The 12,966-nt window shown below is 32.3% G+C and overlaps 1 protein-coding gene across 1 annotated transcript in view; it reads right to left on the bottom strand.

Annotated features, from left to right (window-relative positions):
- DOK5 (docking protein 5) overlaps positions 1-12,966 on the bottom strand; it is a 152,174-nt gene that overhangs the window by 48,116 nt on the left and 91,092 nt on the right. The window lies entirely within an intron of this gene.

Genomic DNA, 12,966 nt, shown 5'->3' with positions numbered 1-12,966 from the left:
CCAATGTTTTCATTACCACATCCCCTGAGTATTTATTTTTGTTATTATAATGTTTGCTTATTATTATTTCCTAAAGTCACTTATTCAGTGTATTAAATATAGGTTTCAAACTCAGATCTCTTGTGACCACCCCCCCATTCCAAATTATTTTACCAATAAGGCAATGAATCTTCAAATGGAAGTAGCTCAACAGGAAGCTATGACTTTTTAAAGCCCTGAATTTTTTGAGTATATTTGAAGACTAGGAAAAGAAGTGGTAGGAAAGATTACTGCAGTTTATTTCTTTTAATTCTGAAGACTTTCAAAGTGTTTTAAACTTAGGTGTCTCAAATCATGATTAACAACAAAAGTATTGGGTAAAAACTAAGGTATCTTGGTTTTAATGGTCCTTTTGTCACTATCTTACTATGTGACTTAGAGACAATCCCCTCTTGTGCTCATCTCAGGTTCCTTTTTGGACTAGACCAATTCTAAATTCCCTCCCAATTTTAATTGTTTATGGGATTATTTCTAATGAAGGAAAAGGTATCTATTGAATACTTACTCTTTTTAAAACACTATTGTAATGCCACAGAAGAAAAATCTTGAATGAGGATTTCAATTTTTTCCTTACTTATTCCTATACAAACTTTTATCCAGAGCTTCCAAACCATGAGCTTATATTTATCTGCTCATTGTAAGGATCCCCCCCCCCCGCCGCTTTTATTATCCTTGACAAAAACTGGTTGCCTTTCGTCAAATGTTTCATTAAAGTTCTTCAAATACTTTAGATCTAATTATAATATAGTACATATAGAGTAGAAATAAAATGATTTGGAAACATAAAATATCTTCTATTTGGGATAAAAGGAGAAAAAAGGAAGTTGTATACTTATTGCCTAAAATCCAAGAAGAACTGAATGAATCAGAATCCAATTATGTGCTTTGTAAATTAATCTCAATGTCAACCAATTACATATTTGTCCTACAACTCCCCCCACCACCACCACACAGACATACAAAAAACAACTTTGAAACTAAAAAAATTTACAAAGTCCTTGGTTTTAATGGTTTTAAAGATCTTGGATTTATTAAACTTTATTCTATTCATATATTTATTAAATTCTAATAGGTGCCAGTATATGCCTTCCATTGTCAATCTCAAACTAACACCAAAATCAGCTTTTATAGTTCCCCAGTACTATTCTGTAACATGGAGACTTCCCTTAGTATATTTACTCTCCAAGTTCTAATCCAACATTCTACTTTGTGTATGTGTGTATGTGTGTGTGTATGTGTGTGTACGTATGCATATGAATGTGCATGTATGTGCATGTGAGTGAGACAGAGAGTCATGAGCTGTATTGGCAATCTGGTGAAGTCTATGGATTCTTCTCAGAATAAAGCTTTTAAATACATAAAATGTATAGAATTACAAAGAAATTCAAATATATTAAGATACAGTTTTCAAATTTTTTTTAGGAAAGCTGACGTGTAATTCTATAATCCAATCAGTTGATTCTAATCAAGTTTTCTTTTAGTAAAGAAGCATATTCAACAAAACTACTGATTTGGTCTTCCCACCTTGATGCTAAAACAATTCAAGGCTTCCTCATATTACAGTCTTTTATTGATGTTATTAAGATGACAAATTTAGAAGACAACACAAGAGGAGCATCAGTATGATGACATAATGGGAAAAGGAAATGACATATTGCTTTTTGAAGACAGAATTATAATATCAGGTAATGGTTACATCTGTAGAAGTCTGTGGAAAGCACCTAACAATGGACAAAGAATAAAAGAGCTGTTAAAATAAGTTATGTTACTATGCCATTGCATTTCTAGGAATGAAAACACATAGAATCTAACCCAAAAGAAAATAAAATAGGAAAGTAAAAAATTTGTCTGTTTGAGCAAGAACTTTGAACAAGTTTAAGTCAATGCTAATGAGTTGTCTTAGATTTTCAGCTCATTTTACACAAAGTCCTTATTTCAGCCAGTCAGAAACTACTTTTATATCCATTTCACAATGGAAAATGATTCTCATACATTCAAAGGTAACTTTTGCAGCTAAAATGGCACACAAGAATTTTAGTTTTAATATAATTATAACATTATTTGCAATAGATCACCTAAGTTTGATATTTATATCCTATAATGACAATTTTCTACCTGACACAACATACTAGAGGGATAACAAATCAATTTTAAAGTGGTAGTAGGGGCAACTAGGTGGCCCAGTGTATAGAGCACCGGCCCTGGAGTCAGGAGGACCTGAGTTCAAGTATATCTCAGACACTTAATAATCACCTCTCTTTGTGATCTTGGGCAAGTCACTTAACCCCATTGCCTTGAGTAAATATACAAATAAAATAAAGTGGTCCTAATAATTTTATTATATTAACAATTTCTTAGAAAATTAAGTAAAATATAACAATATCTGCTTATGTCACCTCTCAGCTTTTAAAATCTGTTATTAGATTTTGTTTTCACATTATATATGTTAATAAATTCATAGGCAATATATATATTTTACTTTTTGTTATCCTACTTTGGTCAGTGAATCACTTCATTTAAGTATCTCTGCAGCTCTGGACCGTTCTTTACATTTACCACATTTATTCTATTTAATTGTTCTAATCTAGTCCAAGCAGTCCAACAAACACCCATTAAGCACTTATGATGTACAAGGTGCAGTGTTAGGACCCAAGGATACAAAAGAAATGAAAAATCTCTGCCTTCAAGAAACTTACATTGCATTATAGAAACACATGTTAAAAGAGAAGTCATCAGATGATATTTTGAGAAAATCAGTCATCAAATTAATTATAAATGTACATAATTGCATATAAGATCTGTTCCAACTTTTTATAGCAAATAATAATATTATGAATAGACTTGTACACATGATTTTTTTCTTCTTTCTAATAAAATTCTAGTCATAGAATCAATCACTGGATTAAAGTATATGATTGGTTTTGTAACCCTGATGGTATATTGGCAGTTTGTATTCCAAAAAATAGGTTTATAGTAATGGTTCTCTAACATGATTTTTCATTGAATACAAAAATCACTTGAAATTTATCTTTAGTTTCTATTCATAGCTCATCTTCATATTCCAGGTTAACCCAAAATCTTTTGATACTAATCAGCAATAAACTTTTATTAAGTACCTACTATGTGCCAAGCACTATACAAAGTACTGGAAAAACAAAAAGAGGCAAAAGACAGTCCCTTCCCTCAATGAATTTACAATTTAATAAGGAAAACAACATGCATACAAATATATACAAAATAAGCTAGTGTACAAAATAGGAAGCAACTTTTTTAAAAAATTCTAAACTTAAATATAAGATAATAGAATAGTAAAGAGGATTGTATGTGAAACTGCAAATTTATTATGTCCACCTAAAGGGGTTGGAGAAGGCTTCATGTAAAAGGTGAGATTTTGGCTAGAACTTAAAGGAAACCAGGGAGGTCAATAGTCAGAGTAGAGGAGGGAGAGAATTTCAGTCATAGGGTAAAACCAGAATGGAGGGGAACCAGAGATAAGGAGCATATGCTTTTTCCTCTCTGCAGAAAAGGATTCATTAGTGACAGAAAATGAAAAGCATTTGAGTTTTCCAATGAATTCCTCTCTTCTTTTCCCCTTCTCTAGTCAACACAATGCCTACTGAGTTTAACTTTTGTTCACTTTGCATGGGTCAGTACACTTGGTAAGAGTCTCAAATGATCATGTTTCTAAAGGTGAAAGAAATCAAATTTCCCATAGTTTACAAATGAAGAAATTGATACCCATGGAAGCTGTGTAACTTGCTCAGGATTAATTAAGCAGAGATGACATTTGAACACACATCTTCAGATTACAAATCCACTATCCCATGCTATAAAGATATGAATGTAGCAATCAGTAAAACATAAATTATTCTTTAACCATATTTTCTACAACTAGCCAAGAATTTGTCCTACCACAAGACTACCATTAGTTGCTAAGATGTCATCTTGGACTTATAGCACAATTTCTTCAAGATGGCATGTGCTCCCATTCATAAATCAGAGAACGAATCATTAATAAATGGTAGACCAGTAGTGTTGAATCACTCTAAGACAACTTCTTTGATTAAGAGATATCAATCTGACTGGCTCAGCCTTTTAACTATCTGCTCTCCATGGAGAGCCATTTCTAGAGGATTAAGGTGCAGATGAATTCCCTAGGGAATAAAATTTTCCTCTCTAAATTATGCTAGCAGATTGATCATAATATCAAGTAATCAGCTATAACCTATTTACTTTGAGTAGCTACCCTATATTGCTATCAATGATTTCTGAAAAGTGATATAAAATGTTAAAGGATGTGAATGACTAAAAGCAGGCACTCAGTAACACAGAAAACCACCCTGGGTGAATCACTTGACCTTCATCTGTCTCAGGTTCCTCATATGTAAAATGAGAAAAATTTTAAAAATAGCATCTGCTTCTCAGGGTTGTTGTGAGAATAAAATGAGGTAATATTTGTGAAGAGCACTTTGCAAACCTTAAAATTGCAATGTAATGTAAATGCCAGCTATTATTATGAACTTTTAAAAAATAATAGATGTAGAAGTCATATAACTAGAACATGAGATAACTAATAGACAATCAATTGATGCATTAGTTCTATGAAATATTAAATTACATAGAGATGATATGCATATGCATACTACTGCACTGAACAAAGGCTTTATGGAAAATTTATGGATAAGAATCATGGATGGGTTTCCATACTGATGAGATCTTGGATTGGTTATAGTAGCTAAGGAAACAGCTTTTATTACTAGAGTTTAGAGCAGGTGACTCAAATAATAAAATTATGTAGGCAATCTATTCTATAACTTTTCTTCAGAAATGTCTTTTCCCTCACTGGCTAGTCAGAAGAATAATTACTTTTATCAATAGTAGTTTCTAGTCAGTTGTAGTTCCTAAATGGACTTCACTAGGTCTATCACTAATATGAAATTTCAAGATAAACTCATCTTATCCTTTTCAATTTACCAAAGAAGAAATACCAAAGAAAATGCATAGAGATTAATTGGCCTACCCATGGCATAGCTACTCTGATATGAATACAGGGATTTGACTCAGGTTAAAAAGTTAGCACTATATTGACTTCCCCATGAACTTCCTTCTCTTGAATTGAAAGTCTTCTACTATTATTGAGATTGAATTCAATTGAATGGACTTATTTACTGAAGGAGAAAAATTTCTACAGGAAAAAAAAACATGAGCAGAAATATATGGGGTTGGGGGTGGCATTGTTCAGAATAGGGTTTTACAGCACTGAGGAATAAAAACCTGGAGAAATGCAACTAAGAAGGGTACACCAGTGTTATAAAATCATTTCAAAGGTCAAGCAATCACCCCCCCAAAAAAAAAAAAATCTTTTACTTGCCCAGAGGCAGGGTAATAGATTTCAATAGAAATTAGGTAAAGCTTTAGTTCCCACTTTAAATTATAAAGATTATTCATTTAAACAGTTGAATTTCTATCCTTCTTTCTCCTTTGGCAAATGTATTTTGCCTGTAGGGAAGACACCAATGTATATCCATTTCTCTTAAGCAGGATTTTAACCTTGCTTTTGTATATGATTATTTTTAAAGTAAAATAAAACCCTTGTTTTACTTGTTTCCTTGATGAGGAATCTATAAACTCTTAAATTTTATTTCTGACAAATTTCTAGAATCATTTTCAGGGAGATGGTTTCTGAGCACTTAGAAAAGGGAACAATGATGAAAAGCCAGCGTGATTTCATGAAGACTAAATCATGCCAAACACTACTTAATTATTTTCTTTTTTCACACTTGAAATAATCACACACTAAGCTAAACAATCAGGGGAATATTACAGATAGAGTATTCTTTAATGTCAACAAAGCATTTCACAAAATCTCTTGAGTTATACATATGAATATACTGAAGAATGATAGTACTTTAAAGTGGATTTAGAAGTGATTGGATAATTAGATTCAAGAAATAGTGATTAATAGATTAAAGGACAATTTGTAGGGAGCTTTCTAGTGGAATAACCTAGGGAATGGTCCTTGGTCCTGCATCATTCAATCTATTTATCAATGAGTTCAGTAAAAACACAGATGCCCTGCTTACATAATGTGCAGATGGCCCAATATTTAGAATCATTTTTTGAACATATTGAATGCTGTGTTTAGCTCCAAACAGAATTCAAAAAGCTGAATTGCTGAATCAAATAAAATGAAAATTAATTGAAATAAAATTACTAAAATAAGTTCTAAAAACCAACTTCAAAATATAAGATTGAGCAAAAGAGTTCCAATTTTAAAAGATGTGGATATTTGAACTGAATGAAATCTCTACATATATCAAAAACACACAATAGTAAAGAATATATAATGTTATCCTTCATTGCACTGGAAGAAGCACTGTGACCAGGATGAGCCATATCTGGAACTATCTATGTTCAGTTCTCAGAAAAATAAGCAGAATAACCAGAAACAAATGATAAGGATGGTGATAGGACTACACAATATATCATCCAAGGAATAGTTGAAGGAATTTGGGATATATATATATATATATATATATATATATATATATATATAACCTGGAGAAGAGAAAACTTAGGGAAAATATGATAGTTAATTTCATTATTTGAAGGATTGTCACATGAAAGTCTCATTAAACTTCTACTTTATGCACAAGGTAATCAATAGAGAGGCAGATTTCAACTTGATATAAGGAAAAGCATTGAAGCAATTGGGGCTATTCAGGAGTGGAAGGAATAATGAGTTCCTCCTAATTGGTGATCTTCAAATAGAGGATAGATGATCATTTGAAGTAAATGTTATGGAAGGGATGCTTGTTTAGGTATAAGCAAAATAGATGACCTTTTCTTAGCTGATGGATTCAGCGATAACAATTCCATTGATCTTTCCCATTCACTACATTGACTCTCTATATAGATAGAAATAGAATATTTGTCATTGATTAAGTAGGCAGCTTCAGTTAACTCAATATCTTTGCACCCTGAAACACAAAAATACAAAGCTGTCATTTCCCTTTTTTCAGATATGAAACTCAGTTTTAAAGGATTCAACATGAGCTACTTTTTTAAAAAATCATCCTGGGAATTCTAGTATCCAGGTACCACCAATCTAGTATTAAGTAGGAAATTTGTATCTGCAAACTAGGAATGTAGGCTTTAAAATCAATTCAGACCTGTCATACTTCTGCCCTTGATCTTCTTCAAAATGATTTCATCCTACAATTCATATTTCAGAATCTGACCTATATATTCAAAGTTCTAAATCTATTCCAAACTAATTTTAAAGAACTTGCTCCAGTCAAAAGGTCTAGCAAATTGGCATGGCTGGGATATACTTTTGTCTTATTTCCATTCCAAAATCCCTACCAAAAATTAAAATTAGAAAAAATACTCAAATATTCACACATACATATGAGGTGATGACTTGTTCGGTCATCTCTTATATTCCCCATTCAATCTAGACCACCACAGTCAGGCAGAAAAAAAAGCGTGAGGACAATTTTTCTTGCATCTTAGTGCATTTCCTTTTTATTTAGTCCAGAGTAACTTCATTTGACAAAAGAATCATCAATAATTATTTATTAAGTTCCTACTGTGTACCAGCTAGAGGGATATCTGGAAAAAAATGCAATACTCCCTGCCTCAAGGAGTCACATTCACTAACAAGATCAACATATATAGGGCTTTTAGGGTAAAGCCAAGATGGTGGCATGAAGCCAGGAAGTTCCAAGAGTTTTTCCTGAAATAATTTTGAATGAAGCCTCTAATCAGATCCTAAAACCACAGAATCCCTCCAAAAAACAGTGAAACAATTTTTCAGTGATATATCTTGGAGGATCTTCAGGGAAAGGTCTGTCTTAAGTGGGGAAAAAGAGATGTGCAGTAGTGTAGGTAGAAGTGCTGTAAGGTTAGCAAAAGGTGCTGAGCTGCAGCATTGCACAGATTCTAGCTCAGCTCAGGTCTCAACATAGTTGGGGTCTTACTCAGTATGATTCATATCTAAGCATGATCGAAGTCCCAGCTCATTAGACCAATGGTGAGGATATAAACTTCAGTGTGGAGAGCAAGTATCAACTCTAGAACACTGTTGTGATATTGGGCCACCCTAGCACAGTCTACCACATACCTTTGGCCCCAGCACAAAAAACTTGTATTCTCTATACTACCCAAAGCTCAACTATTAAAATAATTTAAAAAAAAAGAACTCAAAATGCTAAACATTGACAATTTCTGAAGAAACATTAAAATATCATCTCATAAGAGGAAAACAAATGTCCTCAAGTAAATCCTCAAAGGGGTTTATGAATTGGTCACAAAAACAAAAAGACCTTTTGGAAGTGCAAAAAAGATTTTAAAAAACCAAAGAAGAGAAGAAGATAAATGGAGAAAAGAAATGAGTCATGCAGGAGAATGATGACAAATTAATTAAAGAAAACAATAATTTAAAAAGGAAAATTGATCAACTGAAAAATAAAATTGACTAAGGAGAAAAGGAAAACAACTCATCTAAAAGTAAAATTAACAAATTAACAAAGGAAACACAAAAGCTAATTGAAGAGAATAAAACTCTAAAAACTAGAATTGGACAATGGAAATGAATGACTTTTGAAATACCAAGATTTTAATTTTTAAAAGGCTGAAAATAGAATAAAATGTAAAATATTCTTAGAAAAAAAGATCAACCTTGAAAATAGATCCAACAGAGATAATTTATGAATTACTACTCTACCTGAAAACCACAAACAGAAATAGTCTAAATGCATTTCAGGAAATTATCAAGGAAAACTGCCCTAATATCCTAGAACAAGAAGACAAAATAGTCCCAGAAAGAGATCCTAAAATAAATACTCCAAGAAATATTTTAGCCAGATTTTAGAATTCTCAGCTAAAGGAGAAAACAATGCAAGAAGTCAAAAAGAATTAACTTAAATATCATGGAGTTGTAATCAGTATTACAAAGAACTTATCAGCTTCCAAAGGATAAAGGAGCTTGGATTACTACCCTGAAAAATTGAGCATATTCTTTCAAGGGAAAATATTCATTTCAATGAAATAAAGGATTTTCAAACTTCCTGATAAAAAAGTCAAAATTAAACAAAAAATTCTATCTTCAAATACAAGACACAAGAGATGTATAAAACAGTAAATGGAAAGGGGAAAATGCAGTCAATAAGAATAAATTGTCTACATTGCTATACAGGAAAACAATACTTGACATTCTTAAGAATTTCATTTCTCATTGCCAAAGTTAACATGTCTAATACAATATTGAGTCAAATTTAAAAAATAGACAAGTTATTCCCCAATAGACAAATGGTCAAAGGATATGCAAAGGCAATTTACAGATGAGGAAATCAAAGCAATCGATAATCATATGAAAAAATTGCTTCAAATCACTAATTATTAGAGAAATGCAAATTAAAACATCTCTGAGGCACTGCCTCAGACTGGCCAATATGACCAGAAAGGACAATGATCATTGTTGGAAGGAATGTGGGAAATCTGGGACACTGATAAATTGTTGGAGGAGCTGTGAACTCATCCAAACTTTCTGGAGATAAATTTGGAATTATGCCCAAAGAGCAATAAAAATGTGCATCCCCTTTGATCCAGCAATCCCACTACTGGGTCTATACCCTGAACAGATTATGAAAAAGGGTAAAAACATTACCTGTACAAAAATGTTCATAGCAGCTCTGTTTGTGGTGGCAAAGAAATGGAAACTGAAGGAACGTCCATCAATTGGGAAATGACTTAACAAACTGTGGTATATGTATGTGATGGAACACTATTGTTCTATTACAACCCAGGAAGGATGGGAATTCAGGGAAGCCTGGAAGGATTTGCATGAATTGATGCTGAGCAAAATGAGCAGAACCATAAGAACATTGTACATCCTAAAAGCAACATGGGAGTGATGATCAAACTTAATGGACTTACTCATACCAACAGGGCAACAATCAGGCACAATTTGGGGGTGTCTGTGACAGAGAATGCCATTTGTATCCTGAGAAAGAATTGTGGAGTTTGAACAAAGATGAAGAACTATTACCTTTAATTTTTTAAAAAAGTTGTTTTATTATATAATTCTTCTATATCTCATACTATATGTTTCTTCCTCAAGGTTGTAATTTTTCTCTCTCATCACATTCAACTTAGATCAATCCATACTATAGGAGTGATGTAAAGACTAGCAAACTGCCTCCTGTGGGGGCATGGGGGTAAGGAAGCAAGATTGGGGAAAAAAATGTAAAACAAAACAAATAAAACCTAAAATTATAAAAAAGAATTTTATTTCTCTTAAGACAATTGAAAGGAATATACTTAGAGGGTGTGGGTAGAAATTGATTGTGACATGACCAAACTTTTAACTATTGAAGGTTGTATCATATTGGAATAGTTGGAAGGAATGTACTTGAAAAAAGGTTGTGAGTATAAATTGATTATGATGTAAGGATGCTTAATGCTCTTGAATATTAAACTGCTATCAGAACAGTTGAAAAAAAGTATTCTTTGACAGAGGTGGAAGGTACAAGATATCTATAGAGCAATTAGGGTATGAAAAAGGGATTTATGTTAGGAGAAGAATATGAAGTATAAGAGGATAAATAAAAAAGACAATGTACTGGAGTGAAAGAAGGAAAGAGTAAATCTTATTCTCAACAGATTTGACTCAAAGAGTCAATAACATACATTTCCAACTGGGTTTAGAAATTTATTCTACCCTACAGGGAAGCAAGGAGGAAAGGGGAGATAAAAGGGAAGAAGGGGGTGATAAAAGGGGGAAAATAAAAATTAAAAAAGGGAATAAAATGAGAGGCATAATTAAAGGGAAGTGGGTAGATAAAAGGGAGTACAGATTGGGGAAAGCAGTAGTCAAAAGCAAAACACTGGTGAGAAGAAAAAAGTGGAAAGACAAGAAAATGACAAACAAGGAAAAGAAGGGAAATTCAGAGAGAAATAGTAATTTTAGCTGTTAATGTAAATGAGATGAACTCTCCCATAAAACAAAAGCAGATAACAGAGTGGATTAAAAAGCAGAATCCTACAATGTGTTGTTTACAAGAAACAAATTTGAAACAGAAAGATATATACAGGGTAAAGGAAAAGGGATTACAATTCATATCTCAGACAAAAGAAAAAGCAAAAATAGATCAAATTAAAAGGAATAAAGAAGAAAACTATATCTTCTTAATAAATACCATAGGCAATGAAGTAGTATCAATATTAAACATATAAGCACCAAGTAGCGTGGCATCCAAATAGAGGAGAAGCTAAAGGAATTAGAGCAAGACATAGACAGCAAAACTATATTAGTGGGAAACTTCAACCTCCATCTCTCAGAATTAGATAATCTATCCATAAAATCAACAAGGAGGTAAATAGAAATTTAGAAAAGTTAGATATAACAGACCTTGGGAGACAATTGAATGTATGTAGAAAGAAATAAACCATCTTCTTTGCAGTACATGGCACCTACACAAAAAACGATCTTGTATTAAAGCATAAAACCTCACAATCAAATGCAGAAAGGTAGAAATGTTAAATGCATCCTTTTCAGATCATGATATAACAAAAATATAAGTAATAAAGGACCATGGAAAGATGGACTAAAATTCTTTAGAAACTAAATAATCAAATAGTCAAGAATGAGAGGGTAAAAAAAATCATAGAAATAATCAATAATTTCATCCAAGCCAGTAACATATATGAGACATCATACTAGAACTTGTGAACCAAAGCAGTTACTAAGGGAAATTTTATATCACTAAATGTTTACATGAATAAATTAGAGATAAATTAGAGAAAGAAAGTTATCATTAGGATAACATATCAGGTATTCAGGGATGATTCAAAATTAGGAACACAAGTATAAAAGCAATATCTATCTAAAACCATCAACAAACATTGTCTGTCATGGGGATAAACTAGAGGTATCCACAATAAGATCAGGGTAAAAAAATGATGTCCTTTATCACCACTATTTTTCAGTGTTTTATTAGAAAGTTAGCCTTAGGGGCGACTAGGTGGTGCAGTGGATAGAGCACCGGCCCTGGAGTCAGGAGTACCTGAGTTCACATCCGGCTTCAGACACTTAAAAATTACCTAGCTGTGCGGCCTTGGGCAAGTCACTTAACCTCACTGCTTTTCAAAAACTAAAAAAAAAAAAACTAAAAAAAAACTAAAAAAAAATTTAGCCTTAGCAATAAGAGAAGAAAAAGAAATTGAAAGAATTAGAATAGGTAATGAAGAAATAAAACTCCCCCTCTTTGCAGATACAAAGTTGCAGTTTTTGGAAATAGAATTTCTGATAAGAACACATTTCTAAACTATGAAGAAAACTGAGAAAAATTATAAGAAAATAAGTAATTTCCCCAAATGATAAATGGTCAAAGGATATGGAAAGACAATTCTTAGATCAAGAAATTAAAGTTATCAAAAGTCATATGAAAAATTGATCTAAATCATCATTAATTAGAGAAATGCAAATTAAAACAATTCTGAGCTGTTATTTCACACCTATCAGATTTATCAATATAACATAAAAGGAAAATAATCAATGTTGGAGGGGATGTGAGAAAACTGGACATTAATGAATGGAGCTGTAAATTGATCCAATCTTTCTGGAGAGCAATTTGGAATTATGCCCAAAGGGCAATAAAACTGAATATCATTTGACCCAGCAATACAACTATTAGGTCTGTATCCAAAAGAGATCATGAAACAGGGTAAATAAAACCCACAGGTACAAAAACATTCATAGTAGCTCTTTTTTGTGGTGGCAAAGAATTGGAAATTGAAGGAATGCCTATCAGTTGGGAAATGGTTGAACAAATTGTGGAATTTGAATATGATGGAACATTATTGCTCTATAAGAAATCATGAGGGATGGGACTTCAGAAAAATCTGGAAGTACTTACATGAACT

This window comes from Macrotis lagotis, chromosome 1 (genome assembly GCF_037893015.1).
Source record: "Macrotis lagotis isolate mMagLag1 chromosome 1, bilby.v1.9.chrom.fasta, whole genome shotgun sequence".
In the NCBI taxonomy this organism is placed as follows: Eukaryota; Metazoa; Chordata; class Mammalia; order Peramelemorphia; family Peramelidae; genus Macrotis; species Macrotis lagotis.
This window is presented reverse-complemented; position numbering and strand designations above follow the sequence as displayed.